This window comes from Schistocerca cancellata, chromosome 4 (genome assembly GCF_023864275.1).
Source record: "Schistocerca cancellata isolate TAMUIC-IGC-003103 chromosome 4, iqSchCanc2.1, whole genome shotgun sequence".
NCBI classification, from domain to species: Eukaryota; Metazoa; Arthropoda; class Insecta; order Orthoptera; family Acrididae; genus Schistocerca; species Schistocerca cancellata.
Window position 1 is genome coordinate 321,489,050 of NC_064629.1, and position 23,788 is coordinate 321,512,837.

Here is a 23,788-nt window from a genome sequence, read left to right on the forward strand (position 1 = left end):
CCCGGCATTTGCCTGAAGCGATTTAGGGAAATCATTGAAAACCTAAATCAGGATGGCCGGGCGCGGGATTGCACCATCGTCCTCCCGAATGCACACACAAACAGGTGTTACTTATGTGAAGAACGCCGTTCTTGGAGTCCAGAAATTAAATATACTTTCTAATTGTGTCATCTTGCAGCGGATTATATCGTACGAGTCTTCGATGTGGAAAACGAATGTTAAGTGAATTTAGCGAGGTAACGCCGACCTACACCCGGAAGTAAATGCACTATCAGAGTGTTGACAAATACTTGCTACGACGCTGCCATTTCTCGGCTCTCTGACGAGGCAGCTCTTCAGCGAAATGCTTGCCGTGATTCTCCGATACGGTTCTTCAGAGTGGAGACGCGCGCGCACGTTTGGTTTTTATGCGGCGTTCTCCCCTGGTGGTTTCTGACGTCGCCTTGTGGGCTATGTATACATATGAGACATTCAATTATCATTAATCCAGAATGATACAAGTTTCAGCTTCCGGCGTGGAAGAAGGCTGTTGACGCCGACATTATATCATTTCAACGTAGGGAAAGCAAAACGGATCATTCAATGTTTCTCATTCAACATAAAGCATGTGAGATAAATTTCCGTAACGTTCATAATCATCTAAAAATACAAACGAAGTAAAAATACACCGGAATCTTATTCGAATTGAATATAATGTAAGATACCAAACGCTTTGCACCTCGATGTCGAATTTGTCCACTTGCAATCGTTTGCAGCATGCACATAGATTGTCATGATTACCACGAGAATGAAGAAATATGTTGGTAAGGATGGAAGCAAGAAGAGACGCAGTCAACAAATATTCTATTCCTCATGGCATTCATTTCATTTGACACGTAAGAAGAGGTAAAGCGGGAATTTACTTTCGTTAACACGAAAGATATGCCGCACATATTGATAACGAGGAAGTCTGCGTCTTCATACGTTTCCTCCTTGAAATCTGTATGCTCTATTATATACTAAGTAGCCCGATCATTGTTTCAGTAATGTGACCCTCTTGTTTGACCCCGTAACGATGAACAGATTCCAAATGCATGTCTCTGCGTGAAAGTAGCTGTTCGAACCCTTCCTGGGTTGTTTTTTGTGTTTTATTGCTTGGAATTCCTGAAGCAGACCACTGTGCCTTCCCCCCTCGTGGGTTAGGTCTCAAAACTAAACCGCTTTGTGTCCAATGGCATAATTTATTCATACAGCATCAGCATAAGACTCTTGCGAGTGAGAGAATGACAATAACAATCGTAACAAGAACAAGCAAATAATGAATGATGTTTATTCCAACGCAGAACGAGAATGGCTTTAAATATAAAAATCTATATCTATATCCATATCTATTGATCTTTGAGTTGGCACAATGAAAATATATTCTTAGCATTTAGTTACTGAATTTAGTTCTGGATGTTTGCAGAGAAAAGGAAAAGTCGGTACTTCTCGCTAGTGTAATATAATGTGAACCAGCAACTACCCTTTCCTTAGAACACGACTCAAGCAGGTCCTCAAGTAGGCACTGCTGCACTCTGTTCCCTGACATTGCTCTGATGACGGTTAATGCAGATAGTTCCGATTATGAAATACAAAACGTATTGCAGGTTAGTTCCTAGGATAGTAACATTAAATTTGCGTTGTAGACGGCACATGAACGTGACGACTATCCATATTACTCATCAATATAAAAAGACAATATTTTGGGAATTTAACAGGATTACTCAAAATGAATTCTGAAATTGGGTGACTGACCGCACAGGTGCTAAACGTCGTCAAGAGTATACGATGTCCTAATCGCATTAGGAATATGAAGATCGTCTTCGACAGCTCGCAACTTTCACATTGCTATCCCCACCCTACTCCAGACAGCTCTCGGTGGAGTTGCACTACGTTGCCGATGTTATGGAAGGCCTTCAAACCGACAACAGACCACATATTGAAAAATACAAGCGAATTCTCTTGCAGCGTAAGCTCATTGTAACTAATCTAAAAATTATTGGAGAGGAACATTGTCCTATTCAAAAAAGTAAAATGTTACACACTGTTGACGTCAAACGGACATTATCTATGTCCTGTCTTGTGTCCTACTCATCTATAATATCAAGTGTACTATGAAAATGATTATATATAATGGATTATAAGGTAATGCATTGATACCAGATGGTGGGGGCCGGCCGATGTGGCCGTGCGGTTCTAGGCGCTTCAGTCTGGAACCGCGTGACCGCTACGGTCGCAGGTTCGAATCCTGTCTCGGGCATGGATGTGTGTGATGTCCTTAGGTTAGTTAGGTTTAAGTAGTTCTAAGTTCTAGGGGACTGATGACCTTAGAAGTTAAGTCCCATGGTGCTCAGAGCCATTTGAACTATTTAACACAAAATGACATTAAAAATTTAAGTTATTCACGAGCAGCTAGTTGAGAATATGTATGAACATTAAATGACACGACGAACCGTCATGTTCTGCATATGGATTCAAACCCAGCTCATGCAGACTAAGCAAAGATTTCGTGACTGACGGAAACTAACAGTCATTCCTGATTAGGCATACAGAGAGTGATATACCTCGATTTTAGACAGTATCAGTTAGCAAATATCAACTTTAAATTGCATAACGCAAACATTTTTAACAGACGCGAATTCCTACCCAGCATCTATTGTCCCTGTTAACGAACTACGAGAGATGTTAAATATTGCTTCTTCACAAGTAACTTACTTGAAATGCCGTGAGGTAAAGCTGTGTGTTGGACACGGATTCGAACCCGGAACCTAATCGGATTGCTATCGAAGCACAGTCAAATGTGACATATCGGAATTTCGCGGCAGTAACTAGATGTTATAACTGAAATGACGAGACGAAAAATTAATTTTTTCCTTCCCAGGACTCCAACCCGGCACCTATCGCTGTTATATTCTAGAGAAAACTAACGTTAAATATGGGTTTGTTGCACCAGCAGTGACATGTGAGCATGTTTGAACTGAAATAATATGACGAAGAGTTCAGCGCTCACTGGAAATAGAGCCCCACACATATCGTTGTTGACTACACACAAAGAGACGTCAGCTACCGAATTTTTCTCCACCAGCTGCTCAGAATAGCATCTTGAACTTACAGTCATCTCGCAAATAGTTCTGTGTCTCACTGGAAGTTAAAAACGTCAGATATCGTTAGTGTGACAGCGAATGAAAATACATTAAAAATCAAAATTATTATCCACCAGCAGACAGGTGTTCTCATGCTAGAGCTTGATAATACATAATTAAATCTTTAGTGCCGGGCCAGGATTCGATCCCATTCACGCATAATATGTGAAGGTGTTGAGGAATCTGCAGTTTTGAACAAACAACAAATTGTAGCCGAGCTGTATTGCCACGAAGGGATCAAATTCCGCGTTAAGGGCGGTCTGAGTTGCATTCCCAGTTCAGAACCAATTTTATCGACATACAGAAGCTCAAATAAAAGATGGAATAAGTGTCCTGTGACCATACATAGCGTTTGTGTCGTCACTTGAAATAAATAACTAGTATAAGAAAGGTTACTGGTGGTAGAGTTTCTACATGTCGCCACTCCAGACTTTATTGTGGTTCAACCTACCGTCTACTTGGTAAAGAAGGAATATCATCTTTAATGTGAATTTTCTGACCACGCAGCCATTATATCTCCTTCACTTGGTGTAGCCAGGAGAGAATGGAATCTGTCTCTCCCTATCTAAAATCATTGACAGAAGTGGGAATCGAACCCAGACCATAGGTATAACAACCTACCATCCGTCCAACAGACCACGAAATCCTCTTCTCTGCGAGTCATTTTTCTATCGTAACGCAGTTGTGCCACACTGGATGAGAATTCTGACACACAGGCTCCCTGTAGTAATTTGCAGCATGTTCAGTAAATTCATTTACTTGGTTGACCGAATCACCATGAACTAGCTGCCCCGGCTACCCAGTGCATACATTCGACTATTTTGTAATCACAGAAATAAAATCACGTTACTGCCACCTACACACAACTGCCAACATTGTAGGATGCAGAAGTTTAAATAAGAAGTGTTCCTTTTCACTTGAGCTATTCTATTGCGCTATCTGTTACTAGAAAACGTCGTTCAGTCCAAAAGAAAAGCTGTAACTGTTTGTCTCTCAGAAGTCAAGACATGGCCATATGCATAATCTCACAGTGCTGTGGAATCCAAAAGTTCTGAAGGAATAGTTGCCGAGCTCTGGAGCTGTTGTAGTTCCGTGTCAGCTTGTAGCATAGATAAGATGTCGCGAGTTCGAATACATTCAGTGCTACATTTTTTAAAACGCAATTCTGCTCTCTGCTGAAGTTATCAATCTAATGGAACTTTGAACAAATTCCCTTCACTTCTCAACCCAAAGTAGTCGCATGTGGAAAAAGGACTAACTACTGTGACATTTTGTCCTATTCAGGTTTAATAGACAGCAGGCAGCAGATGCATCTCGAAGATGTGCAGGGAGAGCGCATCGTGCCATAATATGTCAGAAAAGTATTTTCTACATTAGCCGTCGTGTGGTAGTGATATTTTATTCTTCTTCAAACTTTGATTGACAGCTTTAACTCAGAACAAATTTTCTACATGCATGTAATCAATAAACTGCATGTGCATTGTCAGACTGTCATAGGTAACATCAGAGAATTCGCATATATCGTTGATGATTAATTTCTCTCTCATGTTTACTATTGTTTTAACAACACTAAAGGAAACCTTACGAAAATTGTGCACTGTATTATAAGAAATGAAATAAAACTAACGATGATAACCTTACGACGAAAGTATCTGTACACAAGCATGCCTCTATCGACACGAATTAGTAAAATACTACTCACTTAGATTTTGATAGGGTCTGTGTTTAATTGGTATGCTGTGTCATACTCAAGAGGTATGCAAATGTGGCATTTCATAAATATAGTTACGTATTCCTAGAAACCCAAAATTCGCTTGTCAGCAGCGGAAAGAGGCGTTACCTGTTGTGCAGCATTGTAAGTTTTTCAACATTGCACTATGAGCTGAAAGCATTTTCTTGCGATTTCCGTATTGATGTTTGATCTGACTGCTTGTAGCTCTTTCACAGAAGGGATAAAAACGTTTCAGTCAGTGAGCCTGGAACTGCGAACCGTAACAGACGCTGTTTCACAGGTCAGCACGTTACCACAGAGCTGGCGAGGGGGTATGGGTGTCAGCTTCCTATTACGACGGCAATAGTAACTAGAACTCGTAAACCGCTATTTAAAGGTCGAGATTAGTTGCGATTTCCACCTGCAACGACTTTCTTGGGCTGAAAACCGTAAATTTTCAATCTTTTGTTACCCTTCAAGCTATAATAACTCAGATTATTCAATGGAAATGACAGGTAAAATCAAGTGAACTTTGAGGCTTAATTCCGTGCACACCAGGAAGTAACTCGTCGATCACAGAGTTGCCAAACATACGTTGCCTTGTTGCCAAATCTCAGTTACAGTACCAGCAGGAAGAAGACGAACCGATGTGATCCTACAGCGGTCTGGGAAGTGACCATAGCTGGTGTCTCCAAGTCGCGGCTGCTACGGCCTGGAATACGTAATGCGTCTGATTCGCTTTCTGTAACTAGGTTTAGGGACTCGAGCGTAGTTACTAATAATACTCAGAACTGACTGCAAACTGAGCATCATAAATCAGTAACTCTCATTGTTGTTTTTATATTTCTTTCGTAAGTGCACTCAAAACTAAGAAAGTCATTCACAGGCGTTTTCCTGCCTCGCCGATAGTCGAGCAGAACATACAAATAAAAATAAAAAAGAATGTGTGTGTGTGTGTGTGTGTGTGTGTGTGAGAGAGAGAGAGAGAGAGAGAGAAATAAAAAGCAATGAGAGAGTGTGTAAAAAATTGTTGTAAAGAAATTGAATCATGGTATTTAAAGAAATCTTTCATTAAAATGACACGTTCCACATCATTACGAAATGTCGTATTCATGATCTATGGAACAAGAGTTAATCTAATGTAATGTAATCTAATCTAATCACATCATATTGATTATTAGCCATGAAGAGTCATGAACTACCGAAAGTTTTGCCAATACCAGTAACCAAATCTAAACTTGAAAATAAAAGACGACAATTTTTGTAATAAACCGTGACTCCTATCAAGACCCTTTCATCCCTGTTATCTAACCACGAAAGATGTCTGATATACCTCCATTCTGAAGTAACAAAGTGTGCATGCATTTAAAGATGAAGTGCATGATGTGAAGTTCTGTGACGGAGATACGAACCCAACACGTAATCCGATTGTTAACTAAGAAAAATCAAATGTTACGTATCGGTTTTTCTTACGAGCCGCTAGGTGTCTGAATCTAAAATAAGGATACAAACTTTTGTGCCTAAGCGACAATCGAACTGCACACCTACTGCGCATCCACGAATATAGCTTAAGTATCAGTTGCTTACTCATGAACAGTAAGATGTGTGCGTGTTTGACCAGAAATAACGACACCTGTTGCGATTGTTGGCAACACATGAACAGACATTGAAATTGCGCGTTAATTTTCACTAGCAGGTGGGTGTGCACTTGATAAAGCTAGAAATGAAATTATGAATATTTTTGTACTGGATCAGGTTTCAGACCCACATACTTACCTTTGGAAGAGAGCTAGAGAAGATTGCAGTCTTGGGAAAAGGAACGAAATGACTGAACTATACTGTTCCGAGAGATTCAGATCCTCGAAAGAGGAGATACGAATTCGAATCACAGTCCAGCACCAAATTTTTAAACGTCTCTAGTTCAATCAAGTACAAGTAAAATAAGAGCCCTGTCCCTTTAAATGGCTATCGGTTCATCAAATAAAATAAAATTTTCTAATGTAAGTAAGTTTACTGGCGACTGTATTTCTGTTTACCATGACTTCCGCTTTGTCATTTCCCAACGAAAACTGGCTCTGCTCAGTTGGTTATGAAGGAACGTGATGTTTAATGCGGATTCTGTATTATAACGTCTTTCTCTTGAGGTTACCAGAGGTAAAATAAATCTGTTTGTGCCTCTTAAAAGTAAATGCCTGAACCCACGCATTGCACCTGTGATAGCTCGTTCCACCAGACCATTGTGGCCACATTACCCAGCCCCAGGAGTGTGCTGTAACGGATGATGTGCTTAGCTTACAAAATTAGTCACGGTGGAAAAAATGCGAGTCTATTAAATGGTCAAGTAGAAGCAAGCTTCTGACGCAGAGATTATGCTATTCTCATGTCAGCAGGATGTAAAGACTCTTCTAGGCATCATAGGCTGGATGTGAAGCCATTTTGATTTTTCACAAATTCAGCAAATTTCTTAGTTCGAGAAAATCCACTGTGAAGTGTGAAGTTGCCGGATAATTCGATTATTACTGTTATTATTAATATCATTTTATTCATACTGCTGCTGTAACACAAGTGCTTGAACATCATTTAGTATCTTTTGGTCACTATAGAAGTAGTTTCCCAAGAACAGGTTCTTTCCCTGTCTACGGAATCCTTTTCATGTTAATATCAAACACCAGCAATTACTCGTAGATTACATTAAAACTAAAGTAATTGACGAAGACGTTACTTGGTAACAAAAACGCACTGCCTTTCTTCATTTACTTTCGCCTAGAAGTGGCTATCGAGTACTGACAAACCAAAAGGCAAGAGATCTTACTGCCTTCCGATATACGTTGCTGTTAGTTCTTCCACATGATTTGGTCGACATGACCTGTTTCAAGTAGTGTATGACAGACAGTGTTTTAGAAAATCTATTGTTTCCCTTTGCAATAAACAGAAGTATTTTCATTCTAAGCTGTCCAAGTACAAAATTTTCGCAATATTAGTGCACATTTAATATTCGCTTCTATAATGTATAAAAGTATTTCACTGTCGCAAAACTCGCATCCGAAACGTTGACCTTACACTTAGTCGCTGACCATAAATTCTAGCTCAGAGTGACACCAGTTTAAATAACCTAATGTAGCGAAGACTGTTTGCCAGTGCTCTTTCTCACCGGAAAATACGCAATTGACTCATTTGGCTCCATAAGTACACTGTAACAGTAATTTCTGTGTGAAATTTGTCAATAAGCTTTCGCCTTCCAACCGGCAAAATACGGAAGAGTACAGCCGGTAAACAAATCACAAATCACGATTTAGTGCCGATAAGACGATTTCTTTAAACATTGTCGAAGCTGAGGGAATTTATTTTCTGCTTAAATCGTCTTAAGCAGCAACGTTCACAGATATCTCAAATAGGAAAAAGCTGAATATCCAGGTACGAAGGTTGTAAAACAAACTTCCCACAGTTTGTGTCAGGTTGATCTTTTCGTCTGATAACACTGCTTAAGTATTTTGTCTAAGAGGTATCACAAGTAGTATCCCTGTAGCTGTGGGAATCATTGGTTGAAAACGAGTTTAACACCAATGGGTACAGTGCTGCTATATTTTCAAAATTATTATCAACTTAAGTCTGAGTTCATTCACAAACTGAGGCGTATTTATAATATTGAAGCTAGACTGTGTATCCTTGTCTTTCTTGAGTGGTCACTGGAAGGCGTTTACACACACGTATACAATACTATGAATACTTCGAACGCTATGGTTAACGTTGCTCTCATAAACTACTTTTTTTTTTAAATTCTTCTGGGTCTTAAGCGAGCAATATGTGTTGTAGATACAGTCTCAGACCAAAAAATTGACCGCCGAGTCGTTCACGTAAGGTGGACAATACAGTCATGCTCCTCTCAGAATTCTATGTCTGGCAATATGCTCGATCTAGCAACATGTAGACTGCGGCACTTCCCAGAGGAAGTCTTGACACCAGTCTTAGTACATTACTCTAGACTACGACCGTAGTCTTGAGGTTAAACGCGAGACCAGCTAATATGATATTGTAGATTCGCTTGAATTACACTCATAGCTTCAGCACCGAGAGGAAAGGGGCGATAAAAATTCTGTCGATATGTGCTTTCGGTCGCCAGACGTCATATTAGCTGGTCTCGCGTTTTACCTCAAGACTACGGTCGTGTTCCATCAGCGGTACGAATAAAATGATATTAATAATAACAGTAATAATCGAATTATCCGGCAACTTCACACTTCACAGTGGATTTTCTCGAACTAAGAAATTTGCTGAATTTGTGAAAAATCAAAATGGCTTCACATCCAGCCTATGATGCCTAGAAGAGTCTTTACATCCTGCTGACATGAGAATAGCATAATCTCTGCGTCAGAAGCTTGCTTCTACTTGACCATTTAATAGACTCGCATTTTTTCCACCGTGACTAATTTTGTAAGCTAAGCACATCATCCGTTACAGCACACTCCTGGGGCTGGGTAATGTGGCCACAATGGTCTGGTGGAACGAGCTATCACAGGTGCAATGCGTGGGTTCAGGCATTTACTTTTAAGAGGCACAAACAGATTTATTTTACCTCTGGTAACCTCAAGAGAAAGACGTTATAATACAGAATCCGCATTAAACATCACGTTCCTTCATAACCAACTGAGCAGAGCCAGTTTTCGTTGGGAAATGACAAAGCGGAAGTCATGGTAAACAGAAATACAGTCGCCAGTAAACTTACTTACATTAGAAAATTTTATTTTATTTGATGAACCGATAGCCATTTAAAGGGACAGGGCTCTTATTTTACTTGTACTTGATTGAACTAGAGACGTTTAAAAATTTGGTGCTGGACTGTGATTCGAATTCGTATCTCCTCTTTCGAGGATCTGAATCTCTCGGAACAGTATAGTTCAGTCATTTCGTTCCTTTTCCCAAGACTGCAATCTTCTCTAGCTCTCTTCCAAAGGTAAGTATGTGGGTCTGAAACCTGATCCAGTACAAAAATATTCATAATTTCATTTCTAGCTTTATCAAGTGCACACCCACCTGCTAGTGAAAATTAACGCGCAATTTCAATGTCTGTTCATGTGTTGCCAACAATCGCAACAGGTGTCGTTATTTCTGGTCAAACACGCACACATCTTACTGTTCATGAGTAAGCAACTGATACTTAAGCTATATTCGTGGATGCGCGGTAGGTGTGCAGTTCGATTGTCGCTTAGGCACAAAAGTTTGTATCCTTATTTTAGATTCAGACACCTAGCGGCTCGTAAGAAAAACCGATACGTAACATTTGATTTTTCTTAGTTAACAATCGGATTACGTGTTGGGTTCGTATCTCCGTCACAGAACTTCACATCATGCACTTCATCTTTAAATGCATGCACACTTTGTTACTTCAGAATGGAGGTATATCAGACATCTTTCGTGGTTAGATAACAGGGATGAAAGGGTCTTGATAGGAGTCACGGTTTATTACAAAAATTGTCGTCTTTTATTTTCAAGTTTAGATTTGGTTACTGGTATTGGCAAAACTTTCGGTAGTTCATGACTCTTCATGGCTAATAATCAATATGATGTGATTAGATTAGATTACATTACATTAGATTAACTCTTGTTCCATAGATCATGAATACGACATTTCGTAATGATGTGGAACGTGTCATTTTAATGAAAGATTTCTTTAAATACCATGATTCAATTTCTTTACAACAATTTTTTACACACTCTCTCATTGCTTTTTATTTCTCTCTCTCTCTCTCTCTCTCTCTCTCTCTCTCTCACACACACACACACACACACACACACACATTCTTTTTTATTTTTATTTGTATGTTCTGCTCGACTATCGGCGAGGCAGGAAAACGCCTGTGAATGACTTTCTTAGTTTTGAGTGCACTTACGAAAGAAATATAAAAACAACAATGAGAGTTACTGATTTATGATGCTCAGTTTGCAGTCAGTTCTGAGTATTATTAGTAACTACGCTCGAGTCCCTAAACCTAGTTACAGAAAGCGAATCAGACGCATTACGTATTCCAGGCCGTAGCAGCCGCGACTTGGAGACACCAGCTATGGTCACTTCCCAGACCGCTGTAGGATCACATCGGTTCGTCTTCTTCCTGCTGGTACTGTAACTGAGATTTGGCAACAAGGCAACGTATGTTTGGCAACTCTGTGATCGACGAGTTACTTCCTGGTGTGCACGGAATTAAGCCTCAAAGTTCACTTGATTTTACCTGTCATTTCCATTGAATAATCTGAGTTATTATAGCTTGAAGGGTAACAAAAGATTGAAAATTTACGGTTTTCAGCCCAAGAAAGTCGTTGCAGGTGGAAATCGCAACTAATCTCGACCTTTAAATAGCGGTTTACGAGTTCTAGTTACTATTGCCGTCGTAATAGGAAGCTGAGACCCATACCCCCTCGCCAGCTCTGTGGTAACGTGCTGACCTGTGAAACAGCGTCTGTTACGGTTCGCAGTTCCAGTCTCACTGACTGAAACGTTTTTATCCCTTCTGTGAAAGAGCTACAAGCAGTCAGATCAAACATCAATACGGAAATCGCAAGAAAATGCTTTCAGCTCATAGTGCAATGTTGAAAAACTTACAATGCTGCACAACAGGTAACGCCTCTTTCCGCTGCTGACAAGCGAATTTTGGGTTTCTAGGAATACGTAACTATATTTATGAAATGCCACATTTGCATACCTCTTGAGTATGACACAGCATACCAATTAAACACAGACCCTATCAAAATCTAAGTGAGTAGTATTTTACTAATTCGTGTCGATAGAGGCATGCTTGTGTACAGATACTTTCGTCGTAAGGTTATCATCGTTAGTTTTATTTCATTTCTTATAATACAGTGCACAATTTTCGTAAGGTTTCCTTTAGTGTTGTTAAAACAATAGTAAACATGAGAGAGAAATTAATCATCAACGATATATGCGAATTCTCTGATGTTACCTATGACAGTCTGACAATGCACATGCAGTTTATTGATTACATGCATGTAGAAAATTTGTTCTGAGTTAAAGCTGTCAATCAAAGTTTGAAGAAGAATAAAATATCACTACCACACGACGGCTAATGTAGAAAATACTTTTCTGACATATTGTGGCACGATGCGCTCTCCCTGCACATCTTCGAGATGCATCTGCTGCCTGCTGTCTATTAAACCTGAATAGGACAAAATGTCACAGTAGTTAGTCCTTTTTCCACATGCGACTACTTTGGGTTGAGAAGTGAAGGGAATTTGTTCAAAGTTCCATTAGATTGATAACTTCAGCAGAGAGCAGAATTGCGTTTTAAAAAATGTAGCACTGAATGTATTCGAACTCGCGACATCTTATCTATGCTACAAGCTGACACGGAACTACAACAGCTCCAGAGCTCGGCAACTATTCCTTCAGAACTTTTGGATTCCACAGCACTGTGAGATTATGCATATGGCCATGTCTTGACTTCTGAGAGACAAACAGTTACAGCTTTTCTTTTGGACTGAACGACGTTTTCTAGTAACAGATAGCGCAATAGAATAGCTCAAGTGAAAAGGAACACTTCTTATTTAAACTTCTGCATCCTACAATGTTGGCAGTTGTGTGTAGGTGGCAGTAACGTGATTTTATTTCTGTGATTACAAAATAGTCGAATGTATGCACTGGGTAGCCGGGGCAGCTAGTTCATGGTGATTCGGTCAACCAAGTAAATGAATTTACTGAACATGCTGCAAATTACTACAGGGAGCCTGTGTGTCAGAATTCTCATCCAGTGTGGCACAACTGCGTTACGATAGAAAAATGACTCGCAGAGAAGAGGATTTCGTGGTCTGTTGGACGGATGGTAGGTTGTTATACCTATGGTCTGGGTTCGATTCCCACTTCTGTCAATGATTTTAGATAGGGAGAGACAGATTCCATTCTCTCCTGGCTACACCAAGTGAAGGAGATATAATGGCTGCGTGGTCAGAAAATTCACATTAAAGATGATATTCCTTCTTTACCAAGTAGACGGTAGGTTGAACCACAATAAAGTCTGGAGTGGCGACATGTAGAAACTCTACCACCAGTAACCTTTCTTATACTAGTTATTTATTTCAAGTGACGACACAAACGCTATGTATGGTCACAGGACACTTATTCCATCTTTTATTTGAGCTTCTGTATGTCGATAAAATTGGTTCTGAACTGGGAATGCAACTCAGACCGCCCTTAACGCGGAATTTGATCCCTTCGTGGCAATACAGCTCGGCTACAATTTGTTGTTTGTTCAAAACTGCAGATTCCTCAACACCTTCACATATTATGCGTGAATGGGATCGAATCCTGGCCCGGCACTAAAGATTTAATTATGTATTATCAAGCTCTAGCATGAGAACACCTGTCTGCTGGTGGATAATAATTTTGATTTTTAATGTATTTTCATTCGCTGTCACACTAACGATATCTGACGTTTTTAACTTCCAGTGAGACACAGAACTATTTGCGAGATGACTGTAAGTTCAAGATGCTATTCTGAGCAGCTGGTGGAGAAAAATTCGGTAGCTGACGTCTCTTTGTGTGTAGTCAACAACGATATGTGTGGGGCTCTATTTCCAGTGAGCGCTGAACTCTTCGTCATATTATTTCAGTTCAAACATGCTCACATGTCACTGCTGGTGCAACAAACCCATATTTAACGTTAGTTTTCTCTAGAATATAACAGCGATAGGTGCCGGGTTGGAGTCCTGGGAAGGAAAAAATTAATTTTTCGTCTCGTCATTTCAGTTATAACATCTAGTTACTGCCGCGAAATTCCGATATGTCACATTTGACTGTGCTTCGATAGCAATCCGATTAGGTTCCGGGTTCGAATCCGTGTCCAACACACAGCTTTACCTCACGGCATTTCAAGTAAGTTACTTGTGAAGAAGCAATATTTAACATCTCTCGTAGTTCGTTAACAGGGACAATAGATGCTGGGTAGGAATTCGCGTCTGTTAAAAATGTTTGCGTTATGCAATTTAAAGTTGATATTTGCTAACTGATACTGTCTAAAATCGAGGTATATCACTCTCTGTATGCCTAATCAGGAATGACTGTTAGTTTCCGTCAGTCACGAAATCTTTGCTTAGTCTGCATGAGCTGGGTTTGAATCCATATGCAGAACATGACGGTTCGTCGTGTCATTTAATGTTCATACATATTCTCAACTAGCTGCTCGTGAATAACTTAAATTTTTAATGTCATTTTGTGTTAAATAGTTCAAATGGCTCTGAGCACCATGGGACTTAACTTCTAAGGTCATCAGTCCCCTAGAACTTAGAACTACTTAAACCTAACTAACCTAAGGACATCACACACATCCATGCCCGAGACAGGATTCGAACCTGCGACCGTAGCGGTCACGCGGTTCCAGACTGAAGCGCCTAGAACCGCACGGCCACATCGGCCGGCCCCCACCATCTGGTATCAATGCATTACCTTATAATCCATTATATATAATCATTTTCATAGTACACTTGATATTATAGATGAGTAGGACACAAGACAGGACATAGATAATGTCCGTTTGACGTCAACAGTGTGTAACATTTTACTTTTTTGAATAGGACAATGTTCCTCTCCAATAATTTTTAGATTAGTTACAATGAGCTTACGCTGCAAGAGAATTCGCTTGTATTTTTCAATATGTGGTCTGTTGTCGGTTTGAAGGCCTTCCATAACATCGGCAACGTAGTGCAACTCCACCGAGAGCTGTCTGGAGTAGGGTGGGGATAGCAATGTGAAAGTTGCGAGCTGTCGAAGACGATCTTCATATTCCTAATGCGATTAGGACATCGTATACTCTTGACGACGTTTAGCACCTGTGCGGTCAGTCACCCAATTTCAGAATTCATTTTGAGTAATCCTGTTAAATTCCCAAAATATTGTCTTTTTATATTGATGAGTAATATGGATAGTCGTCACGTTCATGTGCCGTCTACAACGCAAATTTAATGTTACTATCCTAGGAACTAACCTGCAATACGTTTTGTATTTCATAATCGGAACTATCTGCATTAACCGTCATCAGAGCAATGTCAGGGAACAGAGTGCAGCAGTGCCTACTTGAGGACCTGCTTGAGTCGTGTTCTAAGGAAAGGGTAGTTGCTGGTTCACATTATATTACACTAGCGAGAAGTACCGACTTTTCCTTTTCTCTGCAAACATCCAGAACTAAATTCAGTAACTAAATGCTAAGAATATATTTTCATTGTGCCAACTCAAAGATCAATAGATATGGATATAGATATAGATTTTTATATTTAAAGCCATTCTCGTTCTGCGTTGGAATAAACATCATTCATTATTTGCTTGTTCTTGTTACGATTGTTATTGTCATTCTCTCACTCGCAAGAGTCTTATGCTGATGCTGTATGAATAAATTATGCCATTGGACACAAAGCGGTTTAGTTTTGAGACCTAACCCACGAGGGGGGAAGGCACAGTGGTCTGCTTCAGGAATTCCAAGCAATAAAACACAAAAAACAACCCAGGAAGGGTTCGAACAGCTACTTTCACGCAGAGACATGCATTTGGAATCTGTTCATCGTTACGGGGTCAAACAAGAGGGTCACATTACTGAAACAATGATCGGGCTACTTAGTATATAATAGAGCATACAGATTTCAAGGAGGAAACGTATGAAGACGCAGACTTCCTCGTTATCAATATGTGCGGCATATCTTTCGTGTTAACGAAAGTAAATTCCCGCTTTACCTCTTCTTACGTGTCAAATGAAATGAATGCCATGAGGAATAGAATATTTGTTGACTGCGTCTCTTCTTGCTTCCATCCTTACCAACATATTTCTTCATTCTCGTGGTAATCATGACAATCTATGTGCATGCTGCAAACGATTGCAAGTGGACAAATTCGACATCGAGGTGCAAAGCGTTTGGTATCTTACATTATATTCAATTCGAATAAGATTCCGGTGTATTTTTACTTCGTTTGTATTTTTAGATGATTATGAACGTTACGGAAATTTATCTCACATGCTTTATGTTGAATGAGAAACATTGAATGATCCGTTTTGCTTTCCCTACGTTGAAATGATATAATGTCGGCGTCAACAGCCTTCTTCCACGCCGGAAGCTGAAACTTGTATCATTCTGGATTAATGATAATTGAATGTCTCATATGTATACATAGCCCACAAGGCGACGTCAGAAACCACCAGGGGAGAACGCCGCATAAAAACCAAACGTGCGCGCGCGTCTCCACTCTGAAGAACCGTATCGGAGAATCACGGCAAGCATTTCGCTGAAGAGCTGCCTCGTCAGAGAGCCGAGAAATGGCAGCGTCGTAGCAAGTATTTGTCAACACTCTGATAGTGCATTTACTTCCGGGTGTAGGTCGGCGTTACCTCGCTAAATTCACTTAACATTCGTTTTCCACATCGAAGACTCGTACGATATAATCCGCTGCAAGATGACACAATTAGAAAGTATATTTAATTTCTGGACTCCAAGAACGGCGTTCTTCACATAAGTAACACCTGTTTGTGTGTGCATTCGGGAGGACGATGGTGCAATCCCGCGCCCGGCCATCCTGATTTAGGTTTTCAATGATTTCCCTAAATCGCTTCAGGCAAATGCCGGGATGGTTCCTTAGGAAGGGCACGGCCGATTTCCTTCCCCATCCTTCCCTAATCCGAGCTTGTGATCCGTCTCTAATGACATCGTTGTCGACGGGACGTTAAAACAGTAATCTCCACCTCCTCTGTTTCTGTGTTTAAGGTTGCGTTTTGAGGCTCAGGCAACATCGCAGTGACTATAGTCCGCCTCTGGCCGCCAGTGTGTCGTTAGCTCAGAGGTTCCCTTGTGCGTTGCAGTGCTTGTACTATAAGTTCGAATCACGGTAGAAGCCGCTGACTAAAACATTTGATTTTCCATTTTAATTAATGGAGTTGCAAACTGTTAGTAAACATTTCTTATGCGAAATCTGAAGAATGCCTTTAAACATCAATCTTCGTCCGATTTCGACTTAGTAAATTAAGTTAATATCATGGATTTCTGCTTTGCAAATTCCAAGGTGCTTCACTGTAAAATTGGTCCTGAAAAGATTCAAACCGACTGTCAACGATATAAATTTGAGCTTTGTTCGTCATATAGGTCTAACATGTCAGAAGGTTGTTTATGAAGTGCACATGTTCATTAATATAGTTCACATCTTCTAAATTTTTGCAATAGCATTTAACTGTAGACGTTTTCTAACACCGGCGTTAGCAATTCCTTTCCGTTCTCTGAAACCTTCAAAACGACAAATTTATCTGGATTAAATCTGATGACCTTAACTATCACTTCCGATCAACAATAAATACTTCATGAACCCATACATGGAACTCCAAATGTGCAGTGTGCCTGCACTGCTACAGAGCATGCATTGCAAGGTATTCACACAGTTTATCGCATAGACTTACCATAAGGAATGAAACAAGAACTGTAATACATTTTACACCACAGACGCTCACTCTGGCTTGACGAAAACATCCAATCATTGACCAAAAGTTGCACAAATAATTAAGTTTGAAAGGAAAAGAAACGAGGTATGAAGCATTTATAAATTCATCGAATGTAGTGAGGTGGTTTAATTTCGTCCCAGTCTATAAAATTAATTTCGGGCCATACTCAGCTCTTGCCGATTACCCGCCTACTAATCAGGGCGTCTGTCTCCTATGCTTTTGAGCGTGAATGGAAATTGTAGAAATTTTCTGTGGAGCAACATTTAATAATAAAGCGTTTCAAATCATCAAAAGCGATGAGCGGTAGCAGGCGCTTTCGATAAAGAACGGGGGAGTGCAGCGCCGCTGCTGTCGCCACGGCCGCTGCCAGTAGCCAGCAAATGGATCCCGGAGCTTTGCCGCATACGGCGTCCAGAGGAGGACAGTCTGCAGGAAATCTGCCGCAAAATCGTTACTAGATAAAATTTTGATATCGGTGTGTCACAAAGCGAAATAGATTGAATCTGCGCTACCATTACATTCACGTCTTCAGCATTCAGACAGAAGAGGCTATAAAAATATTTTATGCCAGCTGCTCTCGATCCACTGACATTATGAACAGAAACAACGCACGCTACCGCTAGACCACAGGCGTAATCAGCCTAGAGTCTCTCTATCTTGGGACAAGTTTTCCTCCAGGAAGTGCCGCAGTCTACAGTGTTGCCAGATTGTGCAGATAACCGGACTTAGAGAATTAGCGAGTTGGCCAGTTTCTTTGTCCCATGTCGCGATCGGCGCGGATTTAGCCTCTGAAGCGGCCGGCCGCCGGTCAAGTTTTATGTCAAAGAGTGTACATATCTGTCTAGTGTACTGTCAACTATTCTTTTAAACTTGAGCCAAGGTTCTATATGCTCCTCCCAAGAAGTAAATATTTTGAGTCCTCTTGGAGATGTGACATGACCGCCTCTTATTCTAACTTACAACCCATGTAAATCTTCCTACTTGTTTCAGCTGTGCTTTGGACTTTACTAATCACTGATGCTCTAACTGCCTCATGTTCACTGATGGCAGTTTCAATATGGACATTCTCAAGGAGCTCAGCTCTATTTGTTGCCATTAGGTTTAATACAATTCCATGACAAGTAGGCTCCGGAACGAGTGCATTTAGTAGTGTTTTATATCTTGTCAGGACCACCACCTTAAAAAGCCATAATTTCCCCAACTGACTGTTGGATATTGAAGTCTTCAACGATAGCACGATTGGGCAACATTCATGCTGGCGAAATGAGATTTTCTTTAAAACTTTTGCTTACATCTGAGGGTGAAGAAGTGGGTGACCAACCTTGATACTGAATCTTAGCCAAACAATGCCACATGCAGTTTCAATTTCTATCTTTGTGAATTTGAGTTTTGTGTTTACTGTAACAAATACACTGATGGGTAAAAAATCACAATATCAAAAAAATAATTAATGTAGAGTAATGAAATTTTGCGAATACTTTTGTCTAGGCAACATATTTAAGTGATTTACACTGTAAGATCACGGGTTAACGTAAGCACGAGATATTGCAAATGCGAAATGCCGGTACATTTAAAAAAACTGGTGTAACTACTAGAATGTTGACTGTGAGAATGCAAATGTGCATGCATTGTGTTGTACAGATTCTGGATATCAGTTTAAGGGATGGCATTCCACGCTCGATGCACTCGATCGGTCAGTACAGGAATGGTTAATGCCGGTTGTGGATGATGCCAGAGTCGTCATCTGACTATTTCCCATATGTGCTCAACTGGTGACAGATTTGGTGATCGAACAGGCCAAGGCAACATGTTGACACTTTCTAGAGCATGTCGGGTTACACAACAGTACACAGGTTAGTGTTATCCTGCCGGAAAACGCGCCCCGGAATGCTGTTTGTATACATCGTCACAACAGTTCGAATCACCAGATTGATGTAAAAATTTGCAGTCAGGGTTTCTGAGAACCACCAGAGTGCTCCTGCTGTCATAGAAAATTGTGCACCAGAACATAGTCCCAGATATAGGTCCAGTGTGTCTAGCATGCAGACAGGTTAGTTGCAGGCTAACTGGCCTCCTCCTAACCAATACAAGGCCATCATTGGCACCAACACAGAACCAGCTTTCATCAGTAAACACATCAGACCTCCACCCTGCCCTCCAATGAGCTCTTGCCCACCATCACTGAAATCACAATTGACAGTAGTTTGTGGTCAGTGGAATGTACAGTACAGGGCAGCTGGCTCGGAGCTGTCCTCGGAAGTACTCGATTTGTAACAGTTCACTGTGTCACTGTGATGCCAACTGCTGCTGCATATGAAGTACGATGTGCCAGAGCCATAGACTGAAGACAATGGTCTTCTCTGTCAGTAGTGTCACACGGCCGTCCGGTGGCCAGTCTTCTTGCGACCGTACATTTCCTCGACAACCACTACCGGCACACGTGTACAGTGGTTACATTCGTGCCAAGTCTCTCTGCAGTACTGCAGAAGGAACATCCAGCTTCATGCAGCCCTATTACATCACCTTGTTCAAACTCAGTGAGGTGTTGATAATGGCATTATTTGTCACCTTAAAAGCATTCTTGACTAACATTAACTCACCACGTCCAATCTCAAAGCTAACTTAATGCTCACAACTATTACAGCTTTTATTTAAAGCAAACCCGATTTGCATCCTCATAGTCGCACTAATAGTACCACCCTTATGCAACTGGCACAAAATTTGAAGAGACATCATCTTTCAGATGTAGAAATGTGCCTACCAACTTTTGTTTATTTGCACAATTCCTTCTCGGTGTTGTGACCGTCTTACTTCTGTCGGTGTACACCACCTTCTTTTTCCATTATGCTAGCTTTTCAATATACACTTAAACTTAACCCAAAAATTCTCACCAGTGTCAATATTGGCATTTTGGCCGTTTTTTATACCTAGTATTGTATGAGCTCCACTGTCTTTTTGGAGTGCTTCCAACACCGGGACATTGTTGCAGATCCTTTTGTGTTTCATTACTTGGATTTTAATTGTTTCATTGGTAAGAGCATTTCTTTGAAAACTAACCTAATACTTTTGGGTCTCATACAACAATCATTACCCGGAATTGATAAAGTGTCGCATATGCTAAAAAACCCTTGTATGCAATCCACACTCAATCAGGCACCAGGGTAACAGACTTTGACGTTTAGTGCACCCGCAACTCATTTAAGGGGACCCTTCAGTTATCAACATTATGGTGGAAGTCCAGGCAGTCACAGCCTAGCTCGTCACAGAACCTTCGAAGTTTCTGTTTCGAGCCTTCTACTGGGTTCAGTTGATTTGTTATGCATACCTGTTAAAACTGATATAGTTTTTTCATAATTTTCAGATTTTTATCATCAGTTCTGGGGGCATTAGTGGAGGTTGTGAGCTTAGCTGAAACTCTGTGAGCAAAGCAGATCTTCTCAACCCTCTCTGCCAACCACTGGAAAGCTACAAGTACGACTTCAGACTCAAGATGACAGCATCGTTCATTCCAACATGCACAGCCATATCCAGTTGTTTGCACGCTGTTCCCTCAATAGTTGCCAGACCAGCCTCTTTCACATGTTGAATGGGACCTCCAACCACATACACAGGATGCACAAGATGATCCCTTCTGTATCTCGATACCATTTCCCTAAGGGGTATGGTTATTAGTCATATGTTTAAACTGATCACAATTAACAGACTCCTACCCTTTTGTGTTTGGCTCCCGTTGACACAAGACACAGCAGGTTTCTCAACAGGTGACATGTCTCACTTGTTGGTTAGGAGAATGGGTGTAATACCTTGAGTTCTGCTTGGTCTGTACCTCCCCTTTACAGGACCACTTAGTCTACCACTGAAACACTACGCACAGTCAAGTGGATGTGTGGTGACAGATCCTGTACTTCCGCACAGGAGACTATATCCACTGTAGACGATAGTACTTAAGGTGCCTTTGGTATCTCTAGCACATGTCTCTCACCACTTTGCACAACAGGCCATTCAAAGCAGTTTCTAAACAACTGACAGCAATCTAAGATATTTGCAGCTGCTTATGAACAGCATTCAGAGTCTGAGAATGCCATTCACAGGGCGTTACATTCTTACTGATACAATGTACATCTGAACACCAAATAATTGACATTAAATTAGTCTCACTCATATTATATTTCACAATCTGGTATGATCCTAGTATTGAAAGTTCCCTTTAATCTCTTATGCCACAATGGCCAAGAAAGTGGTTTGTATAAATTACAAAAGAAAAACCAGGGATAACATTTACAGACTTTTCAAAGATGAGTGTTAAGTCTCAAATTCTTTCTGAGGTTATGCTCACTAATAAACATGTAACAAAGTCGAAAACAGCATTACTGTAAGATAAACACCAATGAAAAAACTTGCTTGCAGATTAAAACTGTGTGCCGGACCGAGACTCAAATTCGGGACCTTTGCCTTTCTCGGTAGAGCACTTGTCCACGAAAGGCAAAGGTCTCGAGTTCGAGTCTCAGTGTGGCACACAGTTTTAATCTGCCAGGAAGTTTCATATCAGCGCACACTCCGCTACAGAGTTAAAATTTCATTCTGGAAACATCAATGATGTTAACTACAGTTGAAGTGAGAAACAAAATGGAACATAATATATGACGGTTGTAACAAGCAGGAAATAGTGAATTTATTCTCAAAAAACTAATAGAATTTACAGGTTATGAAAAACTGTGTGGCCTAAATAACTGAACTATTTTGAATATCCCAAAAACCTTTTTATTTTTTTAGTAAACTGTTAGCTTTATGAATCCATGTAAATGACATTTGTCCTCAGACTGTCTGTCAGCTGAGAAAAGCTGCCAAGTAATCATTTACACTTCATTACCATTGCTTAGGCAAAACCCAATGTAGGTGAACATACAAACTTTATTTTCCTTTTACAAAAGTCACCTTAACATGTAAGAAAGAATTTTGCAACACATACGATCATACCATTTGGACTAGTAAATATCATATGGTTTAGACTAGAGCAATAAAAATTAACAACTAAATTTTGTACTGTATTCATTTGATAGTGATGAGACGTGTATCTGTTACAAAGTATTTGTTACTTGTTACTTTTGTTACTGACTGCCACTATGTATAGATGTTTCCTGAAATTTCTTGTGGACCCTTCTCTGGAAGGGTATGATTGTTAAAACAAACTGCACTTTGCTTTATTTCTTGGTTCTCCTCTGAAAAGGTCACACTGCTTTTTCTCTCCAAAATGACAGCACAACATAATGAGAAAATGTACTACACTATCGGTAATGTAGACTCATATGAATAGTACAATATACCATTGTAGAACTAATCTCACCATTCAGTTTGGATCACAATTTAATTTTACAATTGAACTTAACACATTGTAAGAAACATAGGCAGATCTAACTAACTGATCTCAGCAACATACAGTTCCAACTCAAGTTACTCACACCATCTACTACTTGCACACAGCATTTGAATTCACAGGGCTTGGCCTATTTCATATTCTGTAAGATGTGCCATGTCTATTGTAGAGGTTTTAGATGTTCTAGCTATGGGTCAGATACAGCAGCTAGGAATGGAGTTGTCCAAGTTCGTTGCTGTAAAAACATTATTGTGTAAATGAGAGTGTGCTAAATCTGATAACCGAGTTAGTGTTTTAATATATGTCTTAATTTTTATACGAAGAAAACTTAAGTTTTTCATTTCACACAGTATTAATACTGCAACACACTTAACTCGATTTAAAAAAAGAATTCACTAACAATATCTTCATCTTCTCTTCAGGTATTAGGCAGGAATTGCCTGTTACGGTACCCATCTCTGTTGGGGGGTCACTAAAAATATCTTACCTTCATAATGAATTCCTCTTGTTTTAGACAATTACTCTGAATAAAATGTATGTAATGTTTGAACATTTTTTTAATCTTGTGAAGGTGCTGATATCTACGTTTCTCCATTCATGAATAGAAGGATGTAAGCTAAAAGTGTTAGTACCATCCACTATTGCAGTTTGGTGGCAGACGCTATTAACTGCAGAACAGCTGTTGGCTTCTGTGTTACACAGCTATCTGTTGCAACAATCATAGCCGATTGCAAGTGCGGGAAAATTTTTTGGTAATGATAGTGCAAAAAAAAGAAGAAGAAGAAGAAGAAGAAGAAGAAAAACGAAATTAACAGTTCTTACTGAAATAACATGAAAGCAGCAATTTTTATCACATATTGTGAAATTTGTAATTTTTCCAATAAAATGTTAATAAATCCATGACCAGCAGTTTACTAATATTCGAAACTGATAGTAACTGAATATTAAAATTGCTTTTTGACTTTTGGTCTGCTCCAGCTTGTGGCTTGTGTATAATCTTAAAATGACACTTCATTTCCCATGTAATAAAAAATTTGACGTGACGGCATATGTAGCACAGAAATTGGCA

The 23,788-nt window shown here is 40.0% G+C and overlaps 1 protein-coding gene across 1 annotated transcript in view; it reads right to left on the reverse strand.

Moving 5' to 3' along the window:
- Window positions 1-23,788, reverse strand: part of LOC126185225 (target of rapamycin complex 2 subunit MAPKAP1) — a 139,423-nt gene that overhangs the window by 11,477 nt on the left and 104,158 nt on the right. The window lies entirely within an intron of this gene.